Here is a 23,133-nt window from a genome sequence, read left to right on the forward strand (position 1 = left end):
GGGGGAGGGAAGAAATCCTTCCAGAACAAACAGATCGGAACCAGGATGAGATCAATATGAATAAGTCTGAACCCTCTGGTGCGGAGCAAGTCCAGGGAATGTGGATGAACTGAGGCAGGATCAGTCCCACTTGAAACTGACCCAGGGGTGCCAGAGGGAGGCTGACCTCTGAGAAGCATAGTTCTCCAGGATCTTCACCCTGAGATGAGGCAACCAGTCAGCTCTTCCCAGAATCACTGTTACTCATCCTGCCTTTGGTGATACATCCTGCCTTTTGGAAACTGGCTATGTAGGAACGGAACTATATAATTACTTGAGGGTTTTACTGAGACCATAAAAAATTAGGTCCCATCTGATTACCAAAGAGACTAACAATTCTGGGGTGTATGAATACAGGTTCTAACTCCAGTGAGCTTGGCAAAGCGTCATGGACATAGCTGAAAAACCTGACTGAGATTCCCATTGCCATCTATGTGACTGTCTGACCACATATATTTACTTTTCCCTTTGAGCTTTCTCTCCTTTAAAATCATTATTCTAAGAGGATCAACTTATGACCAGAAGAATGGATAAACTGAGTTGCTGATTAATCATACTTCGAGCATCTTGGGGAAGACTGCTACCTGATGAAATTATGTTCTAATTTTTCAGGTGTATTCTCCAATGAATAGACTAGAATTTAATAAGAGTCATCTATATAAATGTATTTACATAGTATACCCAATCAAATGATGTTTTCATCTCACCATGTTAAAACAATTGCTTTTACACAAGAAAGGCAATTTTTCTCCATGCAATAATTCCCAGTCTTAATTTTTTTTTTTTTTTTTTTTTTTTTTGCGGTATGCGGGCCTCTCACTGTTGCGGCCTCTCCCGTTGCGGAGCACAGGCTCCGGACGCACAGGTTCAGCAGCCATGGCTCACAGGCCCAGCTGCTCCTCGGCATGTGGGATCTTCCCGGACCGGGGCACGAACCCGTGTCCCCTGCATAGGCAGGCGGACTCTCAACCACTGCGCCACCAGGGAAGCCCCCAGTCCTAATTTTGCAGCATCCTAACTTTGGTTTCATAAACTCTCAAAGCTGTTTTAAATTTTAATGATAAGTATCTATCACAGAGCACTGAAGGGTAAGTTAGAACAGGGATATCACAAAAATGAATAAGAGGGTGTCAGAACTCTGAAAATATTGAAAATCACTAACTCAGTGGTTAAGTCCAATCATTTGAGTACTTGAGTAGTAAGACTAATTTTTTTTTTAATTTTTAAAGATTTCCTTAGGAAACTGCCCGGCCGTCCAGTGGTTAGGACTCCGCACTTTCACTGCCCGGGCCCTGGGTTCAATCCCTGGTCGGAGATGTAACATCTTGCAAGCCACAGGGCGTGGCCAAAAAAAAAAAATTTCCTTACATTAAAATTTTAAAATATTTTTAAACTATTAATTGCTGAAAGCATATATAGTACTATCAGGTAATTATCAAAAGTAGAACTATAGGGAGGAAGAAAAAAAACCTTATAGGGAGTATTGTTTTACTTTTTAAAGTTTTCAGCTTTCCAATCCAAAAAATGGACTTTTGCCCTGGATTTTAAAAAAAGAAAAAAAAACCCCACAAATTTAGAATTAGATAGATGTGAGTTAGAACTCTGCCTCTACTTCTCAGTAACCTTGAATCAATCACTTTTCTCAGACCATGGCATTTCCAGACCCATTAAAGGAAATATCCATTCTGTTACCATGTGTCTCAAAATTGATAGTCCAAAAGCTATCAAGTTTGAACAGTATTATTTGACTTCTTTAAGTCTCACTTCCAAGTAACAGATATTTCAACACAGACACAGCATGATCCAGGGGAAAGACCCCAGTTCGATAGCTCTAGGAGCAAATCTGAACTGACCTGCTGCCAGGCCTTGGGCAGGGCACTGAGCCTCTCCGGCCTTAGCTTTCTCACTGGCAGTAATACCCATTCTGTGTAGTTGTTGAGAAGTGGGAGATGCTGTGAAAGGCCTTGCACAGTGCCCAGCACCCAGTATATAATAATAAATGGAAACTATGGTTCTTTAATTATTTTAAGAAATCTTGATATCATATTTAACCATCTACTTTTTCAGCCTTTGTAGTTAGGTATGCTTTCCTCAACAGTTTTCCTCTCCTGTTTTCAGAATTGTTTTATATTATAGCTTCATTAGTTTTGCAGAACAACTATAAATAATGTATTGTTGATCCTTAAATCCCTATTTTGTGAGCTTCTTTGTGTACGTTTTATTTTTTTTCCCCTCACTCCTCTAGTTGCTGCTCTTGGTTTTGGCCATTTTTGCAAGATCCATCTTCTTAGTAATATAATTTTCTTTTAAACATTTTTTTTCATAAGGAGAATATTTAAGTTATTAAAAGACAATACTTTTATTTTTTGGCACTTTTTAGATACTAGAGTTTCTGGGACCTATTTAGTCAATTATAGCCCTCACTTTGGAAGGGTCTTAGAGTATACATTTCTGTGGTGGCCCTTATCTTCTTTCAGATCTTATCTACTGCATATCAAATAGACTCAAGATACTTGCAAATCTTAATTTAAAAAAAATTAAATCTACTTATAAAAGGATTAGTTTTATTAGAAAAGAACTTTGGACTTTTTCTGGATTTTTCTATCTTTTAGGTTTATACAGGGCTATTATTTCTCAACTCAGATCATTTTCTACCCCTAATTTACACTAGTCTTCTTCCTCTCTTCACAAAAGTTAAAAGTCTATTTTCTGGTACAATATAGAAGAAAAAAATCATTTGTTTTGTCATGACCTGAATATGACCAAAAAAACCCCAAAAACCCCTCAGTCAATTCTTTTGCCAAGCTCACTGCCCTAATATTTATTTATGCTAGTATTATTTCAGCCTCCTTAACACAGATTAGTAAATAAACTAATAAAAATGTGCTTCATCACCATGTACATAAAAACAATACCACTTGGATTGCAGGTCTGCAATTATTTATTTTTTCTTCAAGTCTTATCTTCAAAAAAATGGGGAAAGCTCTGGTTTGATGTATTTGTTTATAACACCAAGGTCAAAGATTCAAAGATTCTGTTTCTGAGCAGGACTGCTGTTCTGCTATGATAGATAAGATCTGTAAGACTAGCTAGAGACTGGGTATGAATAGAACTAACTAGTATTGTGTCCTTCCTTCCTCCAAGTCTGCTACCAGAAAGCAGACTGTCTTGTCTAGAATAGGTTGCTGGGCTCAGTGAAGAGGATCTTCAGTCATGGATATCTGAGAGAAGCCAACTTCAAGAGTCTAAAAAAACAGAAAAGCTATTGTTTCACTTTTTTTTTCCCCTCGCTCCTTTATCACATAAATAACATAGAACTCTCTAGTTAAAGCACAGGTTAAAATTAAAATGAACTAATTAAATGAGACATTATTTGTACTTTAATACTTCAGTTAATGAAAAGAGACTTCCATGACATACTTTTCTTGCCAGAAATGTTGTTATGAGAAGCAAAATAGAGGAGGAACAGGAATGTAGGGGGCAGGGGCACTTATGCCACAGAAATGCCGTGTGTAAATATGTCTGTGCTCAAACAGAAGCCCAACTAGGAAACTCGAAGCAGGTACAATCCAGGACATGGGTCACTGCAGGGGCTTCTCATGTCGAAAGATTAGAAGCTTCTAGCGTTGAATGACTGGAGGCATGAGGAAGAGAATGGGGCCAGAGTCTGACTAAAACAAAGGAGCATGGAGAGGGCACATTTCTATGGGCTGGCTGGAAGAGGAACACACAGGTGTTTGGGGATACGGGTGAGGGTAGGGGAGAAAGCGTGGTGAGTAAACACGGCTTATTCAGTCAGCAGGCCCATGCATCCCTAGATCCTGCTGCCACTCAGCTTTTATTTCTACTCTAGAACAATTTGCTGTCACACAGAAAGTATCTCACCTTCCCGGCTGCTAACAAACAGTACAATTTTGGACAAACCTAGAATGAAGGTTCCCTGAGAAAGGGAAATATGAGAGTTAAAAACTGGTAACCTTGATGTAACATGAAAAAAAAAACATGGGGACATTAAAACTAGATAAGACCAAAGGAAGACTCTGTAGTATGTATCACCGAGCCAGAGGCAACGCTATCTGTGGACAAAAGTTACAGAAAGAATTCTGGGTTATTAGAGCTGCCTAACAAGGAAATACACCACCCTGTTTAGTAGTGCGTCCTCCATCACTGAGAGTGTTGAACGGGAATGTGGATAGGAGACGACGAAAGCAGAATGACTCGTTTCACAAAGATCCACTCCAACCCTATGAGTACACCATGACTGACCTCTCCCTTCCCTTCTTAGGGATACAGTCGTGAACCTGACACTGAGAGCCCCCTCGCTTGTGGAGGAACACAGTGATCAATACCAGCAATGGGGATAATGGAGATGACTGGGCATCCTCCTAAATTTCTCCTCCCAAACTGGCTGAGAAGGTGAGAGCCATATTTCAGACTTCTATCCTACAACTATCCTCCCCCCTCCTCTTGACTTCCAAAGCAAAGAGCTCTGCTGACCTCAAAAGCCACAGTATGACCACAGGAAAAAAAAAAAAAAACTCTTTGGATGATGATCTACCCCCATTCTTTTCTCAGCATAATGGAATTGCATTACCCCACGTGGCAGGCTGGTCTATGAAGCAGAATGGTGCCGGTACCATTTACCAGAACCAGGACCATGCTCCTCAAATGTGGGTTAGCCCACAGGTGGAGTACCCAGTTCTGAGCAGAAGATGTACGAATAAACACACGTCTTACATCAGCGATTTTAAGATTTGGAGGAATAAACTTGCTTAATGTCTGTTTGTATTGGTTTGTTCAATAAAGTCAAACAGTACAGAAGACAACGCCAAAGTCACATGAATTTTTAAGATTAAATGCAAGATTCGAAAAAACGTGCTTGCTTACACTAGGGGTATTTATGGCTATACTTACAGATCCCTGAAGGAATACGTTCTTCCCCACTTTTGGTAGAAAAGTTTAATAAGCAAAGATTTACTCCATGACCTTTAGGCAGTGATCTTTGCCTTCTCTTTTTGGTTTTCCTCTATGGAAGTCCAGAGATGAGTCCACAGAGAAGAATGTTGGTCCCTGAAGGCAATCTGTGCTCAAAATCGGCTGTAAGAATGGTCAATGTTGGTCTTCTAGGTCATAATCTTCCACCATTCCTACAGTTCCCAAACTGTTCAAATATAAATGCACTAATTTTCAGATTCTCCCCCCAAGAATATTACAAAGCTGTGTATAAACTCAGAGGTACGCACAGAGCTGCTTTAGAAATCCTTATGTGCAAAGCAGGAGGATAGCTATGAAAACCTCCTAGCCCTACATACACACGTAAGTATGATTTGGGAACAGGGCAGGCTACCAAGGGCAAGCCTTAGCTGGGAACAGGTGAGACAGGCAGCTTTCTCTGTGTATAAATTGAGAGTGTGGAAAACCCCTTCTCTACCACTCAGTGATGGTGGCTAAAGTTCCTGGCACTGGCTCAAGCATTTCCATGTGCTGTCTCATATCCTTCTGCTTATGAAGCAGGGATTACTGTCCTCAGTTTGCATGTGAGGAAACTGAGGATCAACCGTGTAAAAGTTGCCCAAGCCAACCACCTATCTTAAAGTGACACAACTGAAATTCAAATTCAGGTCTGACTTCAAAGTCATATCATTTTTTCCACCATATCATGTCTTTTTTCCACTATATCATTCTGCCTCCTCCTTCTAATTTGCCTTTTTTTCTTTAAACAATCTCTTTTCTTATTATAGTAATTACTAGATTGCTTACCATCCACCTAAAGTTCAATTTGAGGCTTTAATGGGATGCCGGGGTCAGGGTGTCGAATGCGTGGCTGCTTTGTTCTCACAGAATCTTCTACTGTGTTGGGATTACTTAACTGCTATTAGGGCATAATCGATGGTTCAGCTGTCTGTAGGAGGGTCTGACACAGAAGCACCCAGGTATCAGTCAAACCAATCTAAGCTCTAGCATTTATAGCTCTCTTTCCTTAACAGGTACAGTTTTATGGTCACAGCTGGAAGTTTGCTTATTTGTGTGTAGTGGGGCAAGGTTAACAGCCACAAAAGTAGCCTAAATCTTCCCTGCAGTAAGACCAAAAGGTGCCTTCGCTGTTCCTATTACATGTAGATAGACAAGACACCCTCCCTGTCAATCTGTCCTGGGTAGAATAAAATGGAAAACAAATGATCCAAATTGATTTTTATTTCCAGCATCTCTGGATACAGATATAAGGCTATCTTATTCCAAGAAGGCCTATATCACCACAAACATCCTTTTCTGGTTTTTAAAAAAAATCATTGATTCTCTCCTTTCTTTTTTCTGAATCCATCAATTTCTAAAATCAACTGTCCACTTTTCTCTTTCACTCCACACTAATAGTTTCACTCCATGTCTGACCCCTTTTCATGAAACATCACTGTAATTTCTCCAGTGTTTTCTCTGATGACTAGATTATTCACTTCACGCCCCTGTTAACTCCTGTTTATAATTTTGTAGCCCTATCAGTTTCACTGCTCATTCCGGATAGGCACTCAGCCAATATACTGCCAATAACACTCACTCTTGTGCTAACTTAAAATACACAGCTTAGCCTGCCAAGTTTCCTTATTTGGCAAGAAGGTCCCTGAGTTCCCAAGATCTTTGACCATCCATTTTTAGATCCAAATCCTCAGTGCTTAATATTTGGATATTTCTCTCTTTCTCTTTGATTTGTCCTTATGTGTTTCCCAAAAGAATAAGAAAAAGAGATCAATCATCTATTTGCTTTCCTAGACAAGAAAAAAATGTCCTTGCCATTATGGTCATTTACTCTGGAATTATTACCACTAAAACTTTTGATACAAACAATATTTTCCAGTTTAAAAAAATTCCCATAATAATCTCAAAAAAGTTATAATAAAAATTAAATTCTGAAAGATTAAAATAAACAGTACACATTGCTCTAAAAGACCATGTTTCTTTATCTTAATTCTCTCTTTCCAAACAAACTAAATTCGCATTCATTTACAATCTCCCAAATCTCTCACTATTGTAGCAGGAACATAAAACAAAGGCTCCACAAATGACTAAAACTATAATTAAAATGCAGTCATCCCATATTTTTTGAAAATCAAAAAACGACATGAAATTTCATTGTGGAGATGGGCCTACTACAAAGAAGACACTAACTGTCTTGGATTGCTTGTTTATTTTTTGTCTAAATGTGTCTGTAGGTTTGGTTCCACTGAATCCTAGCTGTTCACTTCAACGGAGGTCAGGAAAGCAAGAAGGCTCTCCTAAAACAGCTTTAAGGTTAAAATATGGATATACTTTAACAACCACCGTAGCTCAAAAATCATAGAATTAATTCTGTAAGTCCATTCTAATACACTATCATACATAAGAAGCTGTTTATTGTAATATCACTGGAATAGGACACTAAATGATGTTGCTTTCATTATTAAAGAAACTAACAAAAATAGTAATTAAGTTTCCCCATAAACACTGCTTATCCAAGACCCAGAGGCGCATCAGAAACATACATTTTCAACAATCTAACGATTGCCCCATTTTGTAGGAAATTCAATGTCCTCCGGCCAGTTTTGGATTAAAGTTTGTCTGCAAGCTGTCAGGAGCAAGCGAGGGGTGGCGGCCGCCTCAGCCTTCACCTCCGTCCTGGTGCAGGACCCCGAGCCCAGGAACCCGGGGACGCCACCCGGTCGGCAAAGCGGCCACCCCGACGCCCGCGGAAGGCACGAGCTCCACGCTGCCCGGGGCAGTGCAGGAGCCGCCGCTCTGGGCGGGAGGCGAGCTCCCGGGACGGCCGGCAGGAAAGCAGAAGTTAGTGGCCTCTCCTCGCACGCAAGCACCTCTGCCGGGAAGCGGCCTGCACCCTGCGCTGATTTGGGAGATTCGCGCCTCGCCTCTCGAGAGACGCCCGGGTCACCCCGGCGAGGCCGGCGCTCCACGTCCGGGCAGGGGAGCGGCGGCCGGGAGGCGCCGCCCGCCGGGGCCGAGACCACCAGAGTCTCTCCGGCTGCGCCCTGCTCTTCCCGGCGCCAACTTCTGCCTGGGACCCGTGCGAACTTCCCGAGCCGCTTCCCGGCCGCGCAAGGGCGCGGGAACCGGGGACGCCAGCTCCGTGTCGGGCAGGGGTGCTCCGTGGAGGCCCTGACCCCGGCAGGGCCTGGGCCCGCGACGCCAGGACGAGTCGCGATCGCGGCGGGCCTGCTCCCCACCCTCACCCCCGCAGCCTCTGGCCTGGCCCCTTACCTGGCTCCCGGGCCGGGCGCGAGCAGCAGCCGGGGGCGCCGAGGCCCCGCGCGCGGCGAGGGCAGGGGCGGCGGTCGGGGTTCGAGAGGACTGCGGCCGGGTCGGCTCCCACGCTTTCCGCCCGAGTCAGGAGTTGAACATTCCGCGTCTCCGCCCGCGCCAATGAGGAAGACAGTCACGGCAACAGCACCACCTACCTCTGAGCGCGGAACGGCCGGGCCTCCCTGTCCGCGCCGCACACGCCAGCCGGCCCGGCCGCAGCGCAGAAGCTCCAGACAGCTAGGCGGGGGCGGGCGCTCGGGCTCCCAGGCTGCACCCCGAGGGCACCTTGCGCCGCGCGCCCTGGGACCCTCCCAGGCCGCCGCACCCCACAGACCGAACCCCATACCGCGGGGACGCGGATAGAGGGGGTATGCCTCTGCCTCCCTTTGTGCCTTCCCATCTTTTTAACAAGTTAGCACCACGTATTCCCTCAACTCATCCTTATCAACAAACATTTACTATGAAAAAGGCGCTGGGATACAAAGACACGGGAGGCTCCTTCGTGCCGTACAGATGTTAATTATCTGCTTGGGAAGGGGACCAACCGACGTGTACAGATATTTCGGGGGAGGTAGGGCTGAAGGCTGCCTCAGTGGAACCATCAGTAGATACCTACGGAATTTTGAGGAAGGTCTGCTGCCCTGGTTGATGACTTTAGCAAAGCAGAGTTCAGATGAGACTAGAATCCGCTCCAGGTGTGAGCAAAAGGTGGCAATCAGTACTGGGGAGAGAAGTTATGGTCAGTGGGGAGGACGGTTCTGTGGAGGAAATGGGAGACGAGGTTCTAAAAGTATGGGAGGGGAAGGGTAAGCTGTGACAAAGTGAGAGAGTGGCATGGACATATAAACACTACCAAACGTAAAATAGATAGCTAGTGGGAAGCAGCCGCATAGCACAGGGAGATCAGCTCGGTGCTTTGTGACCACCTAGAGGGGTGGGATAGGGAGGGTGGGAGGGAGGGAGTCGCAAGAGGTAAGAGATATGGGAACGTATGTATATGTATAACTGATTCACTTCGTTATAAAGCAGAAACTAACACACCATTGTAAAGCAATTATACTCCAATAAAGATGTTAAAAAAATAAAAATAAAAAAAATAAAAGTATGGGAGGCATGATCCAGGGCTCACTGATTTCGAATCTTATCATCTATGGACACTGGGGAACTGTGGAAAGTTAGAATCAAAGGGGTGAAGTAGGTGTCTGTGGTTTTTTGTTTGTTTGTTTGCGGTTCGCGGGCCTCTCACTGTTGTGGCGTCTCCCATTGCGGAGCACAGGCTCCGGACGCGCAGGCTCAGCGGCCACGGCTCACGGGCCCAGCCGCTCCACGGCATGTGGGATCTTCCCGGACCGGGGCACGAAGCCGTTTCCCCTGCATCGGCAGGCGGACTCTCAACCACTGCGCCACCAGGGAAGCCCTGTGGTTTTGTTTTTTAATGGTGATTTCGAGAGAGAGCAGTCCAGGGTGGTTGTAGAATGTGTTGCTAAGGTGAAACTGGGACGCAGCATATTGTCCAGCTGGTTATGCGAGTGTGAGGATGTGAGTTGGCATGTACAAAATAGAATTAGGAAAGAAGAAATGAACTTCAGAGACATGTTTCAGGAAGAGACCACAGGAATTGGTGATTCACTAGATGTGGAAAAGAAGAAAGAGAGATGACGCCACGATTTCAGACCTGGGTGACTAGAAGAATGATGGTGTCATTGACAGAAACAGATACCGGTGGAGTAGGAGCTGGCTTCCTGTTGCGTTTGAGGTCATGGGAGGAAAAACAGGTAGGGATGCAGCTGTTGAAGTATGAAAATGATTCAGAAAAGAGGTCAGGAGGGAAATAAAAAATTTGGAAATCATTCATATGGTTAAAGATATGGAAGTGGAGAGATGAGTGAATAGAGGTTAAAAAACCCCACTTTCTGGTCTGTGATTCAGATTAATTATTTGAATTGTCCCTTTGATAAAGACTAGGAGCTTCAGCATTGATAGATTCTATTTGGGGAACTGAGAAATTAGGATTGATGAAAACTGTCATGCTAAAAAAAAAAATTCCTGCTGTGGGTAATCAAAGAATTCCAAAAGCCATCTAACCATTAAAGGGAAAACTAAGGCTCTTTAGCACAGACCTAGGGATAGGGTGACTCCAGTTATTTCACCTCAACTTCAAAGGCACTAGACTGTGATGGAAAGGACACTAGAATGGGAACAGAGAAGCCGGCTTCTGGTTTTAGGCCTGCCACTTCTCAGCTGGGGTATTTTGCTAGACAGGCCTTGGTTTCCTCCTCTGCAAAATAAGAAGGCCCAATTAAATGTTAGCTGAAGGTTCCAGCTTTAAAACTATGAATAATACTACTTTAAAGTTGGAGCATATGTCATAATACGTTTAGCCACGATCCCCTTCCTCTCCATCCATTCTTTTCTTCATTTTATTTTTCTTCACATAAATTAGGCTAAGAACATAATAACCAGCAGGAACAGTGAATGCTAAAAAGTAGTCTCACAAATATGCTTAAATGATAACCTCGTAGGCACTCTCTTGTCTTCCCAATTAGGTTGCAAGCTCCTTGAGGTCATGTCTTATATGTTATTGTATCTGAAATAAATACACAGTAATTGTGTGATAAACTGATTTCTTCAAGTCTTATTTTTCTCTGGTCAACCTGCCTGTTTCCTTGTGGCTATACTGATCTCTTTAGGCCCCAGACTTAATAAATATACTCTGGTGCTTATTCCCATGGTCGACTCTGCTTTGTCAGACTTTGAAATCTTTTTGAAAGCATATTGGTTAATTCTCACCAGGCAGAGTATAGGTTTACAAATGTAAATAGCAGTAACAAAAGAGACCTAGTCAAACCTCTCTTATCAAGCTTTCCTATTCCTTTACTTCACATGTCTCCATACTAAAAATAGATGTACTTTCAGCAGTAAGGTGACTTAGGAGTCCTTAGCACCCTCTTATATCCAAGAATACCCTCCAAAGTAAACATGCAATGTCAGTAAAAACAGTGTATTTGCTATGCAAATATAGCTTAAAGAAAAAGTCTCCTAGCCCCTTATTCAATCAGATTGCTGTCCCTAAGCTCCTCTAAAATAGAAATTCTGGAACTGCTATCAGTGGATCAGAGAAGTGCAGGCATAAATTCCATTAAGGGTGGAAGGAAAGGCAACTTAAAAGGAAGCAAAGTATTCTTCCCGCTCTTTATAGCAATAAGAGCTGTGATGCTGGTACCCAGAAGCATTTTTTCTAGCCATCTCAGTTCTCTATCTTAGATAGTGAGTGATCTGTGTCTGGATCATAACTAAGAATTAACCAGCTTTTATACAAAAGTTGATACTTTAGCTTCTGCACAACTCTGGATCCCTGGGAAATGAATGCATACAATCAAACATCTTTTAAGATAAGTAGCCATTACCTTAAACTGACAAATGAAGCCCAGGTCACTTTTCAAGCTTAGATTTCACATCTAATTTGAGGACTGAAGAATTCACAAGAGTATTTCGGGTACCAAATTTGCTTAGGTGTTCCAGGATATGAAAGGAGCAATAGGGTGAGAAGAGAAATTGGGGACTTTTGCAAAGTTTATTCAACAAGCATTTACTGAACGGCAGGCACTATGCTGAGCTCTGCAATTATAGCAGTGACCCAGACGTGTTCCCCACTGTCACAGAATTTTCAGAATGCAATAGAAAAGCCATTAAAGATACAAGAAGTGTGCTAAGTGGGCATATATGGGGACCTACAGCAGGACACCTTTTTGGAAAGCCATAAAAGACAAAGAAGCTTCCAAGACAAAGAAGCTCTAAGTCCATATGAGAAGAATAATGAGAATTTGCTGGACAGAAAGGTAGGAAAGCTATTCCAGGCAAAGGGAACAGCAAGTACAAAGGCCCAAGAGCATTTAACAAGTTCAAAGACTAAATCCCCTAGTAGCTAAGTAAAGACATTGCCAGGAGGGAATAATAATCCTCATAGTGGTAGTAATAGTAGTAGTGATAGCAGTACTAATAACAGTGTTGGCTAATATTTTCTGAGAACTCACGTGCCATGCGCCGAGCTAAGAGTTTTACAAGCTCACTCTACCCAATCTTCAAAGTAACCCGACAAGGCAGTTTAAATCATCATCCTACGCTGTAGAGCTGGAAGAAGTCTTGGAAATCTTAGGCAACTTGTCTTCCCTCAGGGAGCAAGACATAAACTTTAGGGCTCGCTCATTTCCACTAAGCAGTTCTCCAACTTTCTGGTCTCAGGGTTCCTTTATACTCTAAAAAATCCTTGAGATAAAATAAATAAGCCATGGGGGTGGCTTATTAATATACAGCATAAGGTATATGGTCAATAATATTGTAACAATTTTGTATGGGGACAGGTAGTTACTAGACTTATTATGGTGATCCTTTCATAATGTATGCACATGCCAAATCACTCTACCTGAAACTAACATAACGTTGCATGTCAACAACATTTCAAAATAAATAAAATTTTAAAATAAATAAATAAGTCCTTGAGAACATCAAATAGCTTTTGTTTATGTGAGTTATACCTGTCAATATTCATCATACAGGAAATTAAAATCTTTTAATTCATTTAAAAATAACAAAGGCACATATATTAACGTAAATAACATATTTTAATGAAAAATAACTGTTGTCCAAAGTAAAAAAAGTTAGTGAGCAGTGTTATTGTTTTATATTTTTGCAAATATATCAGGCCTAATAGAAGACAGCTGATTCTCATATCTGCTTCTGCATTTAATCTATTCCAGTATCATATTACATTTACCCTGTGGAAGATTCCACTGTACACTCATAAGAGAGGACAGTCAAAATAACATCTTAGTACTCTTATGAGAAGAGTTTTTTTTTTTTTTTTTTTTTTGGTACTAGGGCCTCTCATTGTTGTGGCCTCTCTCGTTGCGGAGCACAGGCTCCGGACGCGCAGGCTCAGCGGCCATGGCTCACGGTCCCAGCCGCTCCGCGGCATCTGGGATCTTCCCGGACCGGGGCACAAACCCTGTCCCCTGCATCGGCAGGCGGACTCTCAACCACTGCGCCACCAGGGAAGCCCCAGAAGGGGATTTTAACTGATGACAGTATAACATAAATTGCTGTTAGGCTGAAAACAGTCTAGAAGCTATACCCCCAAAGTGTTGATGTCACTAAGGGTGCAGTGTTATCTTAAGAAGGGATGTTGTTGGGCTCTCTCTAGCCTGCCCTTGTTCAAAATTTCTACAACTTGGATGAAGACCTAAGTGGCATGCCTATCTAATTAGGGAATAACATGTATCTGGAAGGAATAGCTAACATATTACATAGAAGAATCATATCAAAACTTAAAAACTTATAAACCTTTATTGACACCTCACTGCCTACTGAAGTTCCAGATCCTTAGGGCATATTTAAAACCTTCCATTAGCTCACCCAAGTTTTCCTCCCCAACATTACCTCCCATCTTTGTGGGATACATGCTGCCTCTCTCCCCCAGCACGTTTCACCTCCTTGGAATTTTCCTACATCAGTTCTAATTCTTATCATCACATCTGGCCACCAGGAATACTGTGCTCTTCCTCCATCACAGGTGTGGCAGTGGCAGATTCTATTCAAAGAGAACATTACTGAAATCTAAGGGAAACATAAAATGTTATGATAATAGTCCAGTTTCTGAAACTGAGATTTGTCTTAGATCCAATACAGATAAGCTTTCATCCCCAGATAACTGTATGTTAGACCCAGATGAGCTGATAAAACATTATAGATACATTACTTGGTTTCTTAGGGTCTCCAGAGCTTCCAGGAGACACATGATGCTGTTTTTTGGATAAACCAAATTCTCAGACCTAAACTTCCAGACATTCTAGGAAGACCAATAGTATCATCCCACATGACATTCAGAATAGCACCAATTAGGCATATGTGATTAGGAAGGAGAACTCTTCTATTTGCTGGTATCTGGAAAAGCTAGAATTATATTTCATAAGGTAAGTATTAGTCTCATTTAATAACTGCTCATAAGCAATCAAGTGCCAGCAACCACCTTCTATATAAAATTTTCAGGTACCTGTAGAGTTTTCATGGCCCCTCTTTACCATAAACACCATTAGATGATGCCAATACATAATCACGTGTCTTCACTAGCCATTTTTTTCTCTCCAAAATGCAATTTTTAAAAAACTGATATGCCTGGTCTCTGTTTTCTTCATTTCGCTTGCCTCCAAAAAGTCTACAACCAGGTGATATAGTTTTTCTGGTCTACCTAGAAAGGGGATAGAGGAAAGAGTGAAGGAATGACTACTTCCCAGCAGCTGGCTCAGGACCTCTCAAGAGTGGATTAACCAGTTTATTATAATCAGAAAATCCTGATCAAATTTCAAAGTCTCTTTTCCATCTACAATTCTTTTATATTATTGTTTTTCAAGTTGAAATTTTTCTAGCGAATATTTTTATAAGTTTTACTTGTTTTTTGTTTTTTGGGTATTTTTTGCCACCATTGGCTTTTCTCTAACTTTTTAATGTCCATCTGTATTAAGCCCCTGTCCTCATGGTTTGTAACACCTTCCAATTTACTATCATCTGCAAATTTCATTAACATGCTATTTACTCCCTCTTCCAGATCATTAATAAATGCTATTTTCTTATGTATTAAATTTTGCGGTCGAATAGATTTAATTTGCTGTTGTAATTTCAGTGCATGTTTTCTAAAGATACAATGCAGTTAAGAATGGTCTTAACATAGGCTTAAATCCATACCCGGTTTATAGTTATTTTACTATTATGCAATCCATTTGTGTTCTCTAATCAGCACTGTTGTGAGCTCCATTGAAGCAATAATCTATTGATTTTCTCTTCCTTCTTTTTCAATATAGTCATCATCTTGGCTTTAAATACACAGCAGTAGCAGAGTTAGAACTATTGTGTAGTTCTAACCCACCACTATTTATAAAAGGAAATTAAATCTTTGTTCTCAGTGGATATTCTTCCACTGATAAAAGGAATATTCTAACATTAAAAATTATTTTATAACCATAATATTTGATTTTCCTATGCATGGCATCAATGTTCTAAAAAGAAACAGATTCTAGATTTTTAAAGCAAGTAAATGTAATGAATATCACATTTATATATATTAAATAGATATTTTATATAAATAATATATAATATCTATATCTAGAGAGAGATATAGATACATTAGAAGTGTGTGTATGTATTTTCTTTTATAATAAATCAGCTCACTGACTCCCTGACTCCTAGAGACTCTGGGGTGACTTTGTTTTTTATAAAAGACTTAGACATGCCACCTTCAAATCAGAGAATGAGATTCATTAAGCCTTTGCTTCACTTTGTGTCACACATCATCCTACTTATTAGGGCCCTCAATAGTGGCAGTTTTCATTTTCAATGAGATGAGGCTTCCCACATGTCATTTAATGTTCACGTATTGAAATTTTTTTTTTTTAATTTATTTTTGGCTGCGTTGGGCGTTTGTTGCTGTCCGCGGGCTCTCTCTAGTTGTGGCGAGCGGGGTCTACTCTTCCTTGTGGTGCACGGGCTTCTCATTGCGGTGGCTTCTCTTGTTGCGGAGCTCGGGATCTAGGCATGCGGTCTTCAGTAGTTGTGGCCCGTGGGCTTAGTTGCTCCGCGGCATGTGGGATCTTCCCGAACCAGGGATTGAACCCATGTCCCCTGCATTGGCAGGCGGATTCTTAACCACTGCGCCACCAGGGAAGTCCCACGTATTGAAATTTTAAATAATTTTTCAGGAGGTTAGTCTTCATGTTTGTATACAATTCAATACATAATATTTCCAGGAAATATTTTCTCTTCCCTCACTCTCAACCTCTCTCTCTTTTTACCCCTCATAAAGTCAACTGAGTACAATCCCATGGTAATCTTTTCTTTTCCACATTGAGAAATTTAACCTCTAGATCTCAGTTTCCCCATCTGTGAATTTGTAACCGAGCAGGACCCTATGGGACCTTCCCGGGACAGACACTTCCCCCATATTCTCTGCTTTAGCTCCTCTCTAAAGTGCCTAGATAAAAATATGTGATGCACGTTTCCTGAGTTGTTTTACAGATCCTAAAACCACCACCAAATGGAAGAAATTAACTACTTGATAATCGTGAGCATGTAGCCCCCAGAACTGCTGGCACCTGAGGATTGATAAAAACCGCTGCGACACAGCCTATTACCTCACCATCAACCAATCAGAGTATTGTGGACGAGTTGGTTACACACCCTGTAACTCCCCTCCCTCACCTTGCCTCGAAAATGTGTCGACTGAAAACAAAATGCACAACATGAGAGTTGTGAGTTCAGATTTATTGGGGGCAAATTAAGGATTATAACCCAGGAGACAGCATTGCAGATAGCTCTGAGAAACTGCTCCAAAGAGGCAGGGGAAAGGTCAGTATATGTGTGATTTTGGTGAAGGGGGAGTACGTGAAATTAAGCACATTTTTTGCAGAAGGTTGCTGCTTGTTATGAGGAGCAGACGTCATCATGAAGGATATTAGCATTTTCCTAGATATGAGGAGATACAAGAATTGGGCTCATAAAATCTTCTCCTGAAAATATCTAATTATCTGAAGACCTGTTCTGCCAGTTTTTCCCAGAGCACAGAGTGCCTCATTCCTGATCTCTGTCCTGAATTCCTTTCAAGGAGTGTTGAAGGTCAGTAGCTGCAGCGGCTCATGATTTAATCCTTGTAGAGGTAGATGGCAAGTGCCAATTTGTAGCTGGCAAATGCCTTCCTGAAATCCATAGGGGAGTTTGGCTTTTTGGACACGAGCTGTCCTGAACTCCTTGCTTGGTGCCCTGCAATAAATGCTGCATTTTCCTTCACCACAACCCGGTGTCAGTAGATTGGCTTTACTATGCGCAGGTGAGGGGACGTGTTTGGTTCGGTAATAAGTTGTCCTCTCATAACTCGCCTCTTCATCTCGGAGTGTTGTCAAGTTCCAATGAGATGATTCATGCAAATGTGTTTTATAAGTGATATAAAAGCAAATAAATGGTATTATTTTTATTGAAACATAGTAAAGACAAATACAAATATTGTTTTCATTGAGAAATAAAAGCTGTTTTTCCAGAGATTTTCCATGTTGAACTTACAGTAAATGTCCACTTTTCTGGAAAAAGACATACTATCCTTTCATAACTAGCTCTCAATACAATTCAGTACTAAATTTAAGATTTGAAGAGAAAAATATCTGCATTTTAGATAACTAAACAACTTGCAATTTTATATTCCAGGTTCAAAAATAGCTTCATAGTAGAGCTCTGAGTTTAAAAAGACATAAAAAAAAAACAAGTAAAATCTGTTTTTCTATGGAAAACTTTTTTATTTTTTTTTCTTGCTTTTGAAGTCTGAAAGAGTTGAATTTTGGCTGAAAACATTAATTGATTTATTAATTTAATTTTCTATCCAGAGCAAAATTTTGGCGATTTTATGAGTTGATGATGATGATTATTTTTTTGGCTGCAAAAAGCTTTACTGTTCCCATTTGGCCCAAAGCTTGGGAGAGGGCCCCAGGGTGGTTACAAAGCTGCCTAGTGGCTGCAGAGATGGGCTTCAGGCAGAAGCTCTGACGCCAGAGGGGCTCCTCAGACGCCGCTGTGGGACAGGCTGGGACCTGGGACCCTTTACTGGAGTGCTTGCACCTGGACAAATGTCTCCTCCAGCAACAGAATACAAAGAAACTATAAGGGACTAAAAATAACTGCCTGCTTGCACAGTTGGGGCAAATTATGAACAGAGAGATACAAAAAGGCCAAAACCCAACTGACACTTCAGAGGTGTGGGGAGCAAAAGCAGGATACTAGGCATGATCCCTGCTCACAGCACCACCAGAGGGATGGGCAGACCACCTAAGCCGCCCCTCCAGCCCCACCCGCCGATCTACCCCTACCCTCACCCCATTGAAGGGACCAGTGCAACGCACCCTAGCCATTCCCAGGAACGAGCGAGGGCACCTGTTACTTGCTTTTGCTCCCTCATGCTGCAGCATGAGTTCCAATAAAGCCTTGCCTAAATTCCCCCTCTGGCCTCTTATCAATTTCTATTGATTAAAGAGTCCAAGAACCCAGGTTGGTAACAGCTGAGCTCCAGGAGGCCCTAGCCATGCCTGAGGGTGAGTGTTTGGAAGAGAACTCGCCCAGCCCAGCCTGGGGACCAACCAGCTTGCAGAGGTGAGTCACGTGGTCCTCATCTTCTTGGTGAGTTTCAGCTGCTCAGCCAGCTCGCGGCTCTCCGGAAAGTCACAGAGCGGGGCGTCTGGCGGGCAGCTTCCACAGAGTCCTGGGTTTTACCCCACTCATCTTGGGGTGGCTTCTGCACGTCCAGGAAGGGGGCACAGCCGCCCCGCTGGCTTTGCATTTTCAAGGCTGGGCTGGGCACCCTCGCGCTTCTCCTCGGCCAATTCGTGGAAAAAATGGCCCACGCTCTCCAGAGCCACGTCGTCTCGGTGGAAATAGGAGCCCAGAGAGAGGTAGGTGTTGAAGGCCTGCAGATGCAGGTTGCCCGGGCCGTGGACGGTGACCTCCATCTCGGTGGAATAATTGCGACGAATCTGGGAGCTCATGGTTGATTGGTGATAAGGCGCTAAGCTCAAAAAATGGTGTTGGCTGGTCCCGGTGGCCGAGGATAGGTCAGTGGTTGGTTCTGAAGGCTGCGACTGGAAAAAGGTTGGAGCTTGGTCAGAGGCTGGAGCAAAGGGCGTCCCTGGGCCTGTTCTGTCCAAATACTGTTGAAGCAAGAGACAGATACGCGGACCACCAAGCTCACTGCCTCAGACTTTAATCAATATAAAAAATTATTACTGAGATACTGTCTTTTTTATCCACGTTCAGTTTCCAAAAATCTAGTATGTATTTTAAACTTTAGCAAGTCTCAATTTGAACTAGTCCTATCTCAAATACTTGACAGCCTCATGTGGCTAGTGGCTACTATGTTGGACAGTGCTTGCAAGTCTAGGAGTTTGGCTGACCAAATCTTTGGAAGGTAGCAGAAAGTTGCTTTAAATATTATCTTCTGATTTATTTCCCCTTATCTTCCTTTTTTTTTTTTTCCTTGCGGTACGCAGGCCTCTCACTGCTGTGGCCTCTCCCATTGCAGAGCACAGCCTCCGGACGCGCAGGCTCAGTGGTCATGGCTCACGGGCCCAGCCGCTCCGCGGCATGTGGGATCTTCCCGGACCGGGGCACGAACCCGCGCCTCCTGCATCAGCAGGCGGACTCTCAACCACTGCGCCACCAGGGAAGCCCCTCTTCCTTTTTTAAATTAAAAAAAAAAAAAAAAAAAAGCAGGAACAAAATTTAGGTAACTGAAAAATCCTCCTAGAGAATGGTTAACTAAGTACTTACTGCTTTCACATACTACTTCATATTGAATATTTCTACCTCATGAGTAACAATTTATGTGTGAAAAAAAGAGGGTTTTAAAATGTCTACTCTGGGGCTTCCCTGGTGGCGCAGTGGTTGAGAGTCCGCCTGCCGATGCAGGGGATACGGGTTCGTGCCGCGGTCCGGGAAGATCCCACATGCCGCGGAGCGGCTGGGCCCGTGAGCCATGGTCGCTGAGCCTGCGCGTCCGGAGCCTGTGCTCCACAACGGGAGAGACCACAACAGTGAGAGGCCGGCGTGCCGCAATAAAAAAAAAAAAAAAAAGTCTACTCTGTTATTCCAGTTGGACGCTGGAGCTATTTCTGTTTATGGAATCTACGTAATTGTGCTGAATGCTAAACATCAGTGCTAACATTCTCTCCAAGTGGTAAATACTTTCCTTTATTGGGTCTTTAATGATGAAATAAACAGGAAAGAAAAAAAATGTAAATGGATTTCACTATTCTATGCAGGTGAAAGCCATGTTTTTCAATGTATGCTTTTCACAGTAAAAAGTATTTGATCTGAGGGCCTCTATAATCCCAGGACACACAATCGTTCTGTGTTGTATGACAACTTCCTGCCATGAATAATTACTTTCCAAAAGCGTATCAGGTCAGAGATGAAGCAGAGAGTGGGGGAAAGAGTCCATGGTGACCTCAGGCAGATTGTTTTACTAGTAGGAATCACTCGGCCAGTGATTACCACCTGGCGCTGCTAATGAGTCTAATTGGGAAAACAAAGCTGCTGAGCGTTCCACAGCAGGCTGTGCTGTGGTCTGGGTCTGGGGAGTCCTTTGGGGTCTGGTGAGCATGTGAAGATACATTTTAAGGTGTTTTGATTATTACAGAAATCGAGCTCTTAGTTCTTCAGTTTTAAAAGAAACTTGTTGGGAATTCCCTGGAGGTCTAGTGGTTAGGACTCGGTGCTTTCACTGCAGGGGGCAGGGGTTCTATCCCTGGTTGGGGAACTAAGATCCTACAAGCCGCACAGTGCAACCAAAATTCATTTTAATAATACAATTTTATTGAACTTATATCTAAAATATTTTCAGCCTTTTCTTTTGGCTGCAAAAAGCTTTACTGTTCCCATTTGGCCCAAAGCTTGGGAGAGGGCCCCAGGCTGCTTACAAAGCTGCCTAGTGGCTGCAGAGATGGGGCTTCAGGCAGAAGCTCTGACGCCAGAGGGGCTCCTCAGACGCCGCTGTGGGACAGGCTGGGACCTGAGACCCTTTACTGGAGTGCTTGCACCTGGACAAATGTCTCCTCCAGCAACAGAATACAAAGAAACTATAAGGGACTAAAAATAACTGCCTGCTTGCACAGTTGGGGCAAATTATGAACAAAGATACAAAAAGGCCAAAATCCAACTGACACTTCAGAGGTGTGGGGAGCAAAAGCAGGATACTAGGCATGATCCCTGCTCACAGCACCACCAGAGGGATGGGCAGACCACCTAAGCCGCCCCTCCAGCCCCACCCGCCGATCTACCCCTACCCTCACCCCATTGAAGGGACCAGTGCAACGCACCCTCGCCATTCCCAGGAACGAGCGAGGGCACCTGTTACTTGCTTTTGCTCCCTCATGCTGCAGCATGAGTCCCAATAAAGCCTTCCCTAAATTCCCCCTCTGGCCTCTTACCAATTTCTATTGATTAAAGAGTCCAAGAACCCAGGTTGGTAACAGCTGGGCTCCAGAAGGCCCTAGCCATGCCTGAGGGTGAGTGTTTGGAAGAGAACTCGCCCAGCCCAGCCTGGGGACCAATCAGCTTGCAGAGGTGAGTCACGCGGTCCTCATCTTCTTGGTGAGTTTCAGCTGCTCAGCCAGGTCGCGGCTCTCCGGAAAGTCACAGAGCGGGGCGTCTGGCGGGCAGCTTCCACAGAGTCCTGGGTTTTACCCCACTCATCTTGGGGTGGCTTCTGCACGTCCAGGAAGGGGGCACAGCCGCCCCGCTGGCTTTGCATTTTCAAGGCTGGGCTGGGTTGGGCACCCTCGCGCTTCTCCTCGGCCAATTCGTGGAAAAAGTGGCCCACGCTCTCCAGAGCCACGTCGTCTCGGTGGAAATAGGAGCCCAGAGAGAGGTAGGTGTTGAAGGCCTGCAGATGCAGGTTGCCCGGGCCGTGGACGGTGACCTCCATCTCGGTGGAATAATTGCGACGAATCTGGGAGCTCATGGTTGATTGGTGATAAGGCGCTAAGCTCAAAAAATAGTGTTGGCTGGTCCCGGTGGCCGAGGATAGGTCAGTGGTTGGTTCTGAAGGCTGCGACTGGATAAAGGTTGTAGAGTGGTCAGAGGTGTCAGTGAAAATAATCCGTAAACAATCAATAATAAGAATAGAAATGTTTTATTTGAGCCTAACTGAGGTCTAGCCCGGAATCCCACTTGCCAGATTACTCTGAGAAACTACTCCAGAGAAGGAGGGTTTTCAGCGCAGGTTTATATCTTGTCAGAACAAAGAACACTGAACGAGTCAGGATTACATTTCTTTAAGATTCCCAAAAAAAGAACAGGGAATTCCCTGGCGGTCCAGTGGTTAGGACTTCACGCTCTCACTGCCAGGGGCCCAGGTTCAGTCCCTGGTCAGGGAACTAATATCCTGCAAGCCGCCCACTGCGGCCAAAACAAAACCAAAAAACAAAACATATCAGCATGTACACAGTGAGTCAGTGTGGTCTTGACACCTGGGAAGGCAGTCTTACATTCAAAGGAGTACCAGCATTGACATCCCAGGAAGAGGGGCATTTAACCTTTAACATGGATATTATTTACTTCTGGTCAATGTGCCCTTTCCTTTAGTAAGTTTTTTTTAACATCTTTATTGGAGTATAATTGCTTTACGATGGTGTGTTAGTTTCTGCTGTGTAACAAAGTGAATCAGCTATGAATCAGCTATACATATACATATATCCCCATATCCCTTCCCTTTTGGGTCTCCCTCCCTCCCACCCTCCCTATCCCACCCCTCTAGGTGGTCACATAGCACAGAGCTGATCTCCCTGTGCTATGCGGCTGCTTCCCACTAGCTGTCTATCTTACGTTTGGTAGTGTATATATGTCCATGCCACTCTCTCACTTTGTCCCAGCTTACTCTTCCTCCTCCCCGTGTCCTCAAGTCCATTGTCTATGTCTGTGTCTTTATTCCTGTCCTGCCCCTAGGTTCTTCAGAACCTTTTTTTTTTTTTAAGCTTCCATATATATGTCTTAGCATAAGGTATTTGTTTTTCTGACTTACTTCACTCTGTATGACAGACTCTAGGTCCATCCACCTCACTACAAATAACTCAATTTCATTTCTTTTTATGGTTGAGTAATATTCCATTGTATATATGTGCCACATCTTCTTTATCCATTCATCTGTTAATGGACACTTAGGTTGTTTCCATGCCCTGGCTATTATAAATAGTGCTGCAATGAACATTGTGGTACATGGCTCTTTTT

At 43.2% G+C, this 23,133-nt stretch overlaps 1 protein-coding gene and 2 pseudogenes across 5 annotated transcripts in view; all 3 read right to left on the bottom strand.

The window, feature by feature from the left end:
* Positions 1-8,624, bottom strand: part of MAP3K20 (mitogen-activated protein kinase kinase kinase 20) — a 174,424-nt gene extending 165,800 nt beyond the window's left edge. For 3 of the 5 annotated variants that reach the window (XM_067741517.1, XM_067741518.1, XM_067741519.1), the window contains exon 1: positions 8,284-8,418. The gene's annotated coding sequence lies outside the window, so the exon portion shown is untranslated. Of the gene's footprint in view, positions 1-4,953; positions 5,377-8,283; positions 8,419-8,480 lie in introns of those variants that run through there. The other 2 variants (XM_067741514.1, XM_067741516.1) reach the window with 2 other exon arrangements.
* Positions 8,625-18,430: 9,806 nt separating this feature from the next.
* LOC137226813 (ferritin light chain pseudogene) lies at positions 18,431-18,972 on the bottom strand (annotated as a pseudogene).
* Positions 18,973-21,397: 2,425 nt separating this feature from the next.
* Positions 21,398-21,936, bottom strand: LOC137226814 (ferritin light chain pseudogene; annotated as a pseudogene).
* Between the last annotated feature and the right edge of the window lie 1,197 nt (positions 21,937-23,133).

This window comes from Pseudorca crassidens, chromosome 6 (genome assembly GCF_039906515.1).
Source record: "Pseudorca crassidens isolate mPseCra1 chromosome 6, mPseCra1.hap1, whole genome shotgun sequence".
NCBI classification, from domain to species: domain Eukaryota; kingdom Metazoa; phylum Chordata; class Mammalia; order Artiodactyla; family Delphinidae; genus Pseudorca; species Pseudorca crassidens.